The sequence below is a fragment of the Mytilus galloprovincialis genome, chromosome 12 (assembly GCF_965363235.1).
Source record: "Mytilus galloprovincialis chromosome 12, xbMytGall1.hap1.1, whole genome shotgun sequence".
Lineage (NCBI taxonomy): Eukaryota > Metazoa > Mollusca > Bivalvia > Mytilida > Mytilidae > Mytilus > Mytilus galloprovincialis.
Window position 1 is genome coordinate 63285627 of NC_134849.1, and position 12091 is coordinate 63297717.

The following is a 12091-nucleotide window of genomic DNA, read 5'->3' on the forward strand; positions in this document are numbered from 1 at the left end:
CTAAAATACTAATATTTAATTTATAACATACAAAAACGTATATCCAAATTACAAGAAATCTAAAAATCAGTTAACAAGATAGGTGCACGATTCTATGAATCATCGTTGCATGTGTATTTAAGTCTAGACACCATCTAATACACTTTAGAATTGACCTTCGAATTAAAGAACACCGACGGTCATATAAGTAATATAAACATACATTTAGATAGAAAAAGAATGCAAACTCGTTTAATTCGATTTTCTAGGTCTGTATGCTAATCACCGTTTGTAGTTGTACAAGCTTAGAATGATTTTAAAGGGATCGAATCGGTCAATCAAAAGATTAACCCTAGTTTCAATTTCAATGTTGAAATGCTTTTTTCTTTAAAAAAAACAAAACACGCATATTTCAATGAGGTCAAATTATTCTCTCGCAAATGAATTATTAATCATCAATAATTCTTACCTTACAATATATCTATGATAATTATTTTGTTAATATTGGCCATCTAATTATAATTTTGTTTAGAAAATAAAAACTCCTGCCTTGGTCGGTGTGAAACTGTCAGTTATTCGTATAATTGTCAATGTGACGCCAACTGCTTAACATATCTCTATTACTGTGTTGACAAAGTGATATACTGTGGCTGATTGTACATGTATCAAATGTAGCGTATGAAGAACTGTATTTATGAAAATCGTTACTAGGGATATAAGATAGTTGCTTGCTTCCTTGCTTCATTTCTAGAACAAATATTTGGAAGGTTATAGGACCTGTCAAAACCTGTCAAAACCAATTGAGCACACTCATACGCAAACATCACCAACTATATATAAATCAGCAAAACTTGTAACAACAGCTTATTTCATTTCAAAAATGTATCTTATTCTCACATCGACTTCAAACTGAAATAATAACAATAGTCTAACTTAATTGTTTTGTTTTTTTGGGTACTGCCATTAGTTGACATATAGTGTTGCAAAACAGTACATGAAGCAGTGTGGCTTGTAAATGATAATCTATTCAGTTCATCATTTATTAGATCCTGTAAAGTTACAGCAAGTTACATTTCTTTAATCTATATAGCAATTGAGTACATGTATATATCTTTCAGTTGATAAGAAATTACAGATTTTGCATTTCCTACAGTAATTTTTTTTTAGCGGAATGCTGCTTACAAGGAAGTTATTGAACTAAGAATTTCTAATAGTGAAATTGAACATGTTAAATTCTTACCTTGAAAAATTGACAGTCGTCATCACGAGTTGGTTGAATATCACAGAGTATACGTCGGATGACACAAATTGGGCAGGATCTGTTTTCCTACCGAAGCACCCTAGATTACCTCTTGTTGTTGTTAGCGTTACTATAGTTTCGTATGTTGTCTTTCTGTACAGTTATTTGTCTTTCTGTACAGGTATTTGTCTTTCTGTACAGTTATTTGTCTTTCTGTACAGTTATTCGTCTTTTAATCGTTTTCTTTTTCGTAATGGCACTGTCAGTTTGTTTTCAACTGATCTGTTGAAATATGCGTTAATGTTTTGATAGCATTCGACTAAAGTTTATTAACATTATGTTATCGTTTAGTTTTGGATTTTGTGGAATTTTTTCATTGTAAAGATTTAGAATTTAATGGTCATGTGTTTGTATTGAAAAAAAATCAAACCAAATACTTTTAAATATTCTTAAAAAAAGATGTGGGATAAAACCAATCTAATTAAAATATGGTTCCCTGATTTCGTTATACTATTCAGTAGTATAGTGAAGTCAGAGACCTGTATTTTTGATAGCTCTAGTATTCCGAAATCAGAGATATATATTAGAATTACAATTGAAGGTCTTCCCACCCATAAAGATCAATTTTGATAGAACTACTATGAAAATTCACTTTGAAATAACATATCCTGCGTCAAATGATAGCATAGTGTACACTGATTCCAAAAAATATATGGTTTCTATACATTTTTGATTTATAAGGGAGATAAATAGACAATAACTGTTGAGAGTCTTTAAATATCAGTTGTATTTGTACGAGGCTAGGAAACAAGGTGTATGCGAGCTTTTAGCGAGCTACTACACCTGTTTCGAGCCGAATACAGATACAGCTGATATTTAAAGACACTAAACAGTTATTGTCTTTATCCTGCAATTATTTCTGTATATTATTTGTGTTTTAAAGACACAAAACACATGTTTTGCATTTATTTTCGATTTGAAATCCACTGAGGCCCGTGTAGTGATACGATACAATAATCACACATTCAACTGAAGACGGGTTCGCAAAAAAAAAGAATCTCAAATGGTCAACAACAATGCATCGCACAAAGTGAATAATTATTTATTTTAACATAACAACTCATTCAACAGTAAAAACAAAAAACACAACATTGTCCAATTTGAAACAGGAGTGTGCGAGTTGTCGTACACGTCAGACTCGTCATTCACTAAACATGCATGCTGACATTGACATGGTTGTTTTTGTAACACAATCATGCACATTCAAGTTTTGAAATCGATAGTTGTCATTGTAGAAAAGACTGCTGTTCATGTGTGTATGTTATCAGAAAATTGGTGTGATTCTTATTGCTCTGAAGAAATGTTTAAAAACAAACAGAACGTATAAAAGTAATCGTTAATTCGCAATTGATACGTCATTGGAATGCGACTGCAAAACACATTCTGAGGTCACGCAGGTTCATACAATACTCAGTAGGGCAATGGTTGGAGTTTTTAAGATTTTATGTGTATAGTATACAGATACAGCATAGCGATATCTGTAGGGCTGTATCTGTATAGTAGAACAACCAATTGCAGGATAAATTGTAACTTCCGGTTTGATTTATGTCATTTCCGGATTTATTGAATAGTTTACTTGATAATGATTCCAAAAATATATTGTTCAGTATACTTTTACATTAAATAAGTACAAAACATAGCTACTTCAGGTTTACACAAGGTTACTTCCGGTTGGCATTTTCGTGGTCAAGTGTCTTGCAACGTAATGCAAAAATTTACATGGCTTTATCATGTATACATACGAGGTAAATGCAGAGGTCAAAATTTGAAACAATTTTACCTATGACCTTGAGTTCAATTTCAAGGTCATAAACCAAGGGCTTCAATTCAAAAGACCATAGGTCTTAATTAGATATGGTAAATGAGTTATATCACTGAATGCCTAATTTTTAATATAAGAGGGGAGAAAACTCCATTACAATGTTAGCGTACACTTTTTATCAAACTTCATGTGTTACGACATTTCGCAACTTACAATTAAATAAATTATTTTGTCGATATCTTATACGGTTTTTTAAAAAGTATTGAAAATAAGCCAAACTCAAAATTTTAAATATGACCTTGACTAATTTACGTTTATTTGGATCAAGGACATCAAATCAAAAGATTCTAGTTCTCTATCACTTATTGTTTACAAGATAGAAATGCATATCTCTATATATATGTTGACACTGGATTGAACGTTGTCTAGAACAACCTAGCTATCTCTATCAACGATTTAAAAGGAGATATGAAGTATATGTAATTAAATTAGACAGCAACCCAATTAAACAATAAACAAACCAATTTAATTCTAACGTTCAACCAACGGTCTTCTATTCTGGACATGTCATTACAACATTTTTTTAAAGTTGTTAATCTTCCCAAAAGATATATAGAATATTTGTTAATTATACATGTACAAATTTATCTTATTATCAAAATATATATATATATATATTACTTGAAACAATGTATAGGATTAAGAACACACTTGTAATAGTTGATTTGAGGTTTATTTAATAGTTATGCAAATTTAAATGACAGAAATGAAAACAAGTATAAACATACAGATCGCAAAACAAAAAGACTATTACATGTGACTGGCTTCTTACGAAAAATAATGTCAATTCAGTATGTTAAACTTTGAAGGATACGTACGATAAGGACCTTTTGTGGCACCAAACATTAATAGTAGAATAAAAAGATGTGAAAACATGTGCAAGTAAAACAATAAAAAAATGATACAGTATCAAACGGTATAATGTCTGATAACGTGTTTGAAATCTAAAATAGCACTGCAGAACTTGTTACCTTCTTTATAAGTAAAACCAATGACATTATTATAATATGAAAATTCTCAAAATCCTTGGAAATATATTACTTGTGTTCCTATGTGTTTAAATTTAACGATGTTTCAATCTCAACACATTTAATGCCTATCATGAACAAAAAACATTGAGGTGAAAGCGCCACATTTTTTAGGCACAAAGAAGTAAACAAACAACCAAAACAACATATCTGTTTAGAAAAAAAAGATCAAATGTACGTAGTGACACATTATCCCCAAACAAGTAAAATCATATTAGCCTTTTATAATTTTGCATACACTTTCCAATTATATCAGCTAAGATGCGACTAGCTTTTGAGAAAAGCTATCACTTGAAAATTCAGTTATCAAGAATTTAATGCTTCTTTTTATAAAGTTATTGGGGTGTAAAAGTGTTGACCGAAGTACATTTAAAATAAAAATTTGCGCACAGTCACGCTTTTTCAACCTTAATAATTAATTGTAAAGAATACTATAATCCAAAACTATGTCGCATAAAATATTCTGAGTTCCCACTCAAGCTGCCATGATATAGGTGAATAACTATTAGTCATATACATGTGTTTCATTAATTGACATCAAAATGAAAGACATGATTGCTCATTCGTGGACAGTGATGTACCAGCCCACAATAAGAACAAACTGTAAAGTTCTTGTGCAGTTAACTTACCTCAACTCAAATAATATGCTAGAAGCACAAAACACACACAAACACACTCACATTGTTTCTCACTCTCTCTCTCACCCAATCACACTCTGTATCTTATTTTCGCGGTCTGTCTGGCCCTCTCACATTCACCTTTTCACTAAAACTCTCATTCACGATTACTTACCCTCTAATACTCTCTTCCCATCTTCGCCAACTCCTCTCACCCTTTCAAACTTTTCCAGCTCTCTCTGTCAGCTTCTGTCATACTCTCACCCTCGGTCACTTTCTCACATCCTGTCTCACCCTTTCTGAACCTCTCTCACTCTCTTCCACTCTCCCTCTCTTCCACTCTCTCACTCGTTCACTATCTACCGCTCTTCCGCTCTTTCACACTCTCTCACTCACTCTCTTCCACTCTCTTCCTTCCACTCTCTCACTCTCTCTCACTGTCTGCCACTCTCTCTCACTCTCTTCCACTCTCTGCCACTCTCTATCTTTCACTCTCTCCCACTCTTTTCCACTCTCACACTCTCACTCTCTCTCGTTCACTCTCTACTGCTCTTCCGCTCTCTCACACTCTCTCACTCTCTCATTCACTCTCTTCCACTCTCTTCCACTCTCTCTCTCTCACTCTCTCTCACTCTCTCACACTCTCTCACACTCTCTCTCACTGTCTTCCGCTCTCTTACTCTCTTCCACTCTCTTCCACTCTCTTCCACTTTCACACTCTCTCTCACTCTCATACTTTCTCTCACACTCTCTCTCACTCTCTCACTCTCTCACTCTCTCTATCACTCTCTCTCTATCACTCTCTCTCACTATCTTCCACTCTCTGCCACGTTCTCCCAGTCTCACCCACACCCTTCCCACACTCTCTCCTATTATCTAGAGAGAGAAGGAGAAAAGAAAGTTATCAAGTGAAAGAAACAGAGAAATAAAGAAAGATTGAGATAAAAAGAAAATACGGAAAAGAGAAAGATTGAGAGTAAAAAGTGAAAGACAGATAGTGTGAGAGTGTAAGATATAGTGAGAGAAAATGAAAATAGATTGAAAGAAAGATTGAAGGAATATTGAGGAGAAAAGATGAACAAGTAAAAAGATAGGTAGAGATCCCTGCCAAAATAAATTCTTCAGGGCCATTTCAGACCCATCAGAAATTACACCTTGTACAGGTGCACGGCTAAAGCAGTAATGGGTTCTCCTCCGTCGGCGCTGTACATTATGACAGTCCATTGGCGAGAACACCACTGCCTACCAGAATTTTGGCAAGGTTGGCGCACTCACCTTCAGTTCCCTTCATTAGGTAAGAGCGCAGCAAACAAATCGAGAAGAATCCTTTTATCTTATTAAAAATAATGCAAGTTGCGGTATTTCTTATTTCTTCATTTTGCAGTTACACTTTCGAGAAGGAATTCGTTGATATATAATTGTCATTTGTATTTACATTTTTTATCACTCTATTGAATTTATGGAATAATACAGTAACAATTTTTCATTTTAAGAAATATTTCAAAATATTTGAAATGAACAAATTAAGGAAAAGTAACTCTAGTTGTTTAATATATGTTCTACACATAATAAACGTGTTTCTATTCTATTCACGTAGAGTCTACATTAAATACCATATGACATATCAACCATAAGTTAAGATAACTTTCAGAACGAAAACGACAAAAAATTACTGATGAACTTAATACAAGGGGGGGAGGGGGGAATCTACGTCATCACGCAGGGTGTCGGCGATTGAAATAGGACCACCATCTTGTCGCTTCAAGGTAAGAATTTTACTTATTATGCCAGTTATATGAGGGTTATGATTATAATAAATAGTCCACCAAAGACTATATAAAGTAGGAAAATAAATGAACCATCGCTCAATATTATTGGTTATCTCAAATTTGCAAACACTTCGATACCAGTTTTAGGAATTGGGTCAACATGCAGGATATCGGCAAAAATTTTCATAACAACATCTTGATTATCAAGAACCGCCTACTTTATCAACAAATGAACATGTCCGAATTCTTTATTGTACTCGGGGAAAATACTTGATACTCACAAATATCCGTCATTATGGTCGAAAAACGTCTTATTTTTAAAAAATAGAAAAAGGATGTCGGCAACCCATCGAATATCACTATATCTTACACTCTCACACTATCTGTCTTTCACTTTTTACTCTCAATCTTTCTCTTTTCCTTATTTTCTTTTTATCTCAATCTTTCTTTATTTCTCTGTTTCTTTCACTTTATAATCGCCGACACCCTGCGTGATGACGTAGATTCCTCCCCCCCTTGTAATATAAAAGTGTTCAGGTAGATGGTGAATCAACAGTTGGAAGGCAAACGCCTGAATCTGACAGATAGAGGTCAATTTGTCGACAAAAAAAGAACCCGTATGTAAAATGTTTACGCCCACAAACAGCGCCACCTATAATTTTTTTCTGCGGCATCTTTGAGAACGATGTCCCATTCTGTAGTAAATTAAAACATTAAATTAACTAAAAAATAGAAAAGTAAGTGTAAAACACTAATTGAAAGATATATCTGCAGATGACTGTTTATACATGATACGCTGGCAATGTGCGCAATGTCCTTTAATCCAAGACTGAAAATTAGTTTGTTTCCTACGTCAAGATGGCGGATTTCAATGTTTACATTTTTTCACCTATTTATAATCTGACACAAATTCGTATCCAATCATTTATTAGCAATTTTATTATTGATCTTTGAAGATCATCCAATTAAATTTGCCGTTAGAAAGTGGCTACACGTTACCAGCCGTCGTTACAAAGTAGCCATGTGTTTTGTGGGGATACCTTGGGAATGTTGTGTATTCAAAAGTTACGGTAAAAATCAATGTTATCTTCCTTATATTTCCATGCATACACAATTTATAACAGCAAACCCATTCTTAACAGACCCCATAAGGTAAACGGACATATTTAACTGTCTGCTTGAGCAAAAATTCGTGTAAATAAGTCTGATGGGTCGTTTTGAATTCAAGCACAGCAGACAAACACGTGGTAGATTGTTTATGTTTGAAAGTGTGTTTACCTGAATTGCACGTTGATGTTACTATATACTTACCAATAACCTTTATCGTGTTATACTTTCAAGAGTTATATAATACATCTTTCCCAAGAAATACGTCTAGGTAGGTGCAGGGACTTCCTTTACTTGGTCCTTAACTAGTGAGGTGTAATGACACATTACAGCATTTTTTGCATTTGATATATTTCATGTACATGTACATTTTATGTACACAAAGAACAAATAAAGTAAATGAACGTACATGGGTTTAATTCCCACCCTAGGTATACATTTTGACTCTCATAACAGGTTGGAACAAATAGAACAGATAGCAATTGACAATAATGTAATGCTAAAATGCTAATTGATGGGGTTAAATCATCAACATCATTTTTTCTAGTATACAGCAGCTCCTCTAAGGATTAGTAAGGGCATACTTTACTGAAAGTCCAGTGGCTATACGTCCTGTCTTTTTTGCCTCTGATATTTACTTATTTATATTATAATTTCTAATGTTCTCTTGTGCATGTAGTAAGGCAAAAGCTATTGTTACTCTTATTTTCCTCATTTGCCTTAAAACAATGGAATGTATTGATTGTTGATGTATGTAAAGTGACTTGTAATTTAACTGTCACTGCTAACAGAGACTTGGACTCTGGTGATAAGTTTCCAGAATGTTATCTCATTGGCAACTATACCATAAATGTCAGTTTCCCCTTTATAAGTTTTAAGAACAGAATTTAATGATAATATAATAATAAGTTGTAAAAAAATTGAAAAGTTAAGCACAAGTGCAGAATCTAATTGGCTTTTCATTCAAGAAAACCTAGAGGCATTGAAAAGTGTTGAAAAATAAATGTTTTGATCTCAGAAAACTATCAATATATAGAGTACAGATATTTTTTTAATTGGGCCTTTGGGAATATTTGCCTGTTAATTGAAGATATAATTGTTATATGCCTTTTCAAATATATATGTGGCTCTGATCTGGCTGTGGTTTAAAATCTAAGAATGGAGTTGGTTATCTCCATATTTATCTGATTTATATCAACATCATTGTTCCATTATATATACATATATATAAATCATTGTAATACATGTATATTACTTTGCTCTTTTATATGCCCTTTAAATTGGAATAAAATATCTTGTCTTATACCACATTTCTTTATTTTAGTACTGACGTTAACTTTTAAAAGCATTTAAAGTAAGTGAGTTGATGACAAGCTTAGTCAATGATTGTTTTTTTTCATATAGTAAATAATGTTATTAAACTGGTTATCTCAATTAAAAGAACTGACATTCCGCTTTGAATTTATTTCTGATATCAGAATAATAAATTTCTTTTTGTTGTCCTTTTTCAAAAAATTCTGAACATACTGTATTTAAGTCAGTTTTGTTTTTGTCTGAGACTACTATAACATGGGAGGTGACCACAATCTCTATGTTATACATTGAAGTAGTCTCAGGTTTTTGTAGTCCAATTGACTATGCATTTTAGAGCAGGTAAATGTGAATTTGGATTAAATTTGAAGTTGATTCAGTATATCTAATGACATAGTACCACTATTTTATTTCAACAAAGCATTTTCAAATTTTATTTTATACTGGTCAGCTTAGGTTATTATCCAATCAATAATTTAATTGAAAGGACAGTTGGTTGCAGGAATTCAATATAAGAAAGAAGAAGAAATATAAAGCAAAACTTGAAATATTACATATAATAGGATTTATGATAACTGCAGGATATCAGATTGCAATACAGCTTTTGTTCAGTTATCTTTGTGTTGATTATTATGTTTTAAATCCCTTTCTTGTTCTTTGGATGTTCAGATTTTTTTCTCTTGATTAAGGCAAGCAACAGAACTTGTACAACTTATGTAGTTTCTTATCTCAGGGTGAATCCAGAACATTTTAAACATAAGTGGTGGTATTCTCAACCAAGGATAAAAAGGAGGGTTCCAACTATATGCATGATCCCATTCAAATGCATTAATCTTCCATCAAAGAGGAGGTTCCAATCACCAGACTCCCTGAGATCTGCAATTGTATCTTAAAGCAGCTATAATAAAACAAAATTGTGCATGTACTTCTGGCCACTGCAGATTGATTTTATTTTCAATTTTTGATCATCTATGGTAATGGTCACAATTTTGAAGACTATATTTCCTTTTTTTTCCATATTTTTGTTTAAATGTAATCTTCTGCTTCTGCTTCTATTGTAACACAGGTTCTTCTGACAAATGACTGATAAACCCATCTTGTATCCTTCTATCTACCAAAAGGGTGTTTGAGAATATATATATACAATAAGTTCAAGTTTCAGAGAAAAAGTCAGTCTGTTATAAAATGTAGGTAATTGTCTTCTTTGGAAGTGTTCAAAAACCTGTAAGAACTTGAAAAAAATGTCATATTCAACCTTTCCATGACTATTTTAATGTTACAACAGTAGAGGAGCATGGAATATTGAAAGGTATTCAAGAACAATTCGAAATAGATCTGCAATCATTAATTTTACTAAAATATACTGTTGTGAACTTGCAATATCCTACGATGCGCGTACCGAGTTATCTCCCTTTGATCTCCGCTTCGCCACGAATAAACTGACACAATTGCGTATCCGGGGTTTTTGTGATCTGATATTGTTATATTAGGAACAAAAAACGGTTTTACTTCATATTTTATACCCCTCAACACGTTACCAAACCTATTTAAGGATTTATTAAGGATTTTCCGTGGACCTACGCAAATTTTCAGAAAAAAAGTTTCACTTCAGTCGTGAATTTATAACATTTTAACAATACTTTTTTATTATAATTATATAAAATAAGAAAGCTTATTCAATCTAGAATTGAACACTTTGGTTTTTATTAATGTACGAGTACAAATAAGACGATACGAGTCCAAAAACCACGAGACATGCACGTTTACCAAAAAATCGTAAACTCTGAACTTTTATCACGTGACCAATGTCTTGAACTTAGACGCCATTAAATCGTTTGCCGTTCAACTGCAACTCATGAATTAAAATCATACTCAAAAATACAATAAACATATAAAAACTCTATCTGACATTATTAGCCTGTATATCTCACCAATACTGTCGCAAAGTTTAATAAATAGTATGTTTTTTTATGATAATGAAAAAGGTACAAGCAACAACTGTATGCCTATCAAAGATATCAATCTCAACTTTAACTAAACACTTACAAAAGGACAAAGCATTGTCAGATCAAATACAACACTTTGCTCTTTCCTTAAAACGTGTAACTACATGTTATAACAGTTTTTGAAATAGAAAATGATGATAATGGATTGTTATTAGACGTTCAGCATGAATATCAGTGCGAGATCATCATAAATTATTGATATGATGTTATCGCTATGCTTTTGAAGTTCCTTAGTAGGTACGTGTAAATAGTTAAATCACAAAAATACTGAACTTAGAGGAAAATCCAATCGGAAAGTCCATAATCACATGGCAAAATCAAATAACAAAACACACCAAAAACGAATGGACAAGAACTGTCATATTCCTGACTTGGTATAGGCATTTTCAAATATAGAAAATGGTGGATTAGACCTGCTTTTATAGCGCTAAACCTCTCAATTTGATGACAGTCTCATCAAATTAGTTGTATACACCAATTCAACTACTTTGTGTTTCTTTCGGGAAATGTGAATATTAGTTCTGTTTGTACAAGACCTACGTTCATTCCTTTTAAAACACATACACATTAAAAAAGGGACACAAAAAAAGAGGAAAAAACAATAAGAAAAAGGACGAATGAAAACGAATAAAATTGGACTAAGTATTTATACAATCGAGAAAAAAAGAAGACTGATATTTAGCCACATCAAAAATTTTAACAAACTAGTATGTGAAAGTGCATATAGCTTCTACGATAATATTTTCTTATATTAAATATTGAATTTTTCCGAAACAAAACACAATTAACTATTAACCATATATTTGAAAATTAAATGAACATGATGTATGCACTTATATTTAATACCAAATTATATTAGTTGCATTTAAAAAGTATTGATAATACACTTAAATCAAAATTTAATTCTCTTTTATAATCAAAAACAGGATCTGTTTTATTTGAATTTTCATATTTACATGTAACAGAAAAGGGAAGTTTGAACACTTTTACTTTATTATATAATCAATTTGAAGAACAGATTGACAGAAAAGTTGAGGTTGTTATATGCTTTACATGCTCTTCTTAAAAATAAAATTAAATATATAACATTATGTAAATTGATTTACATCACTTAGTTCATCTAATCATTTATTAATTAAAATGTTCCTGGCA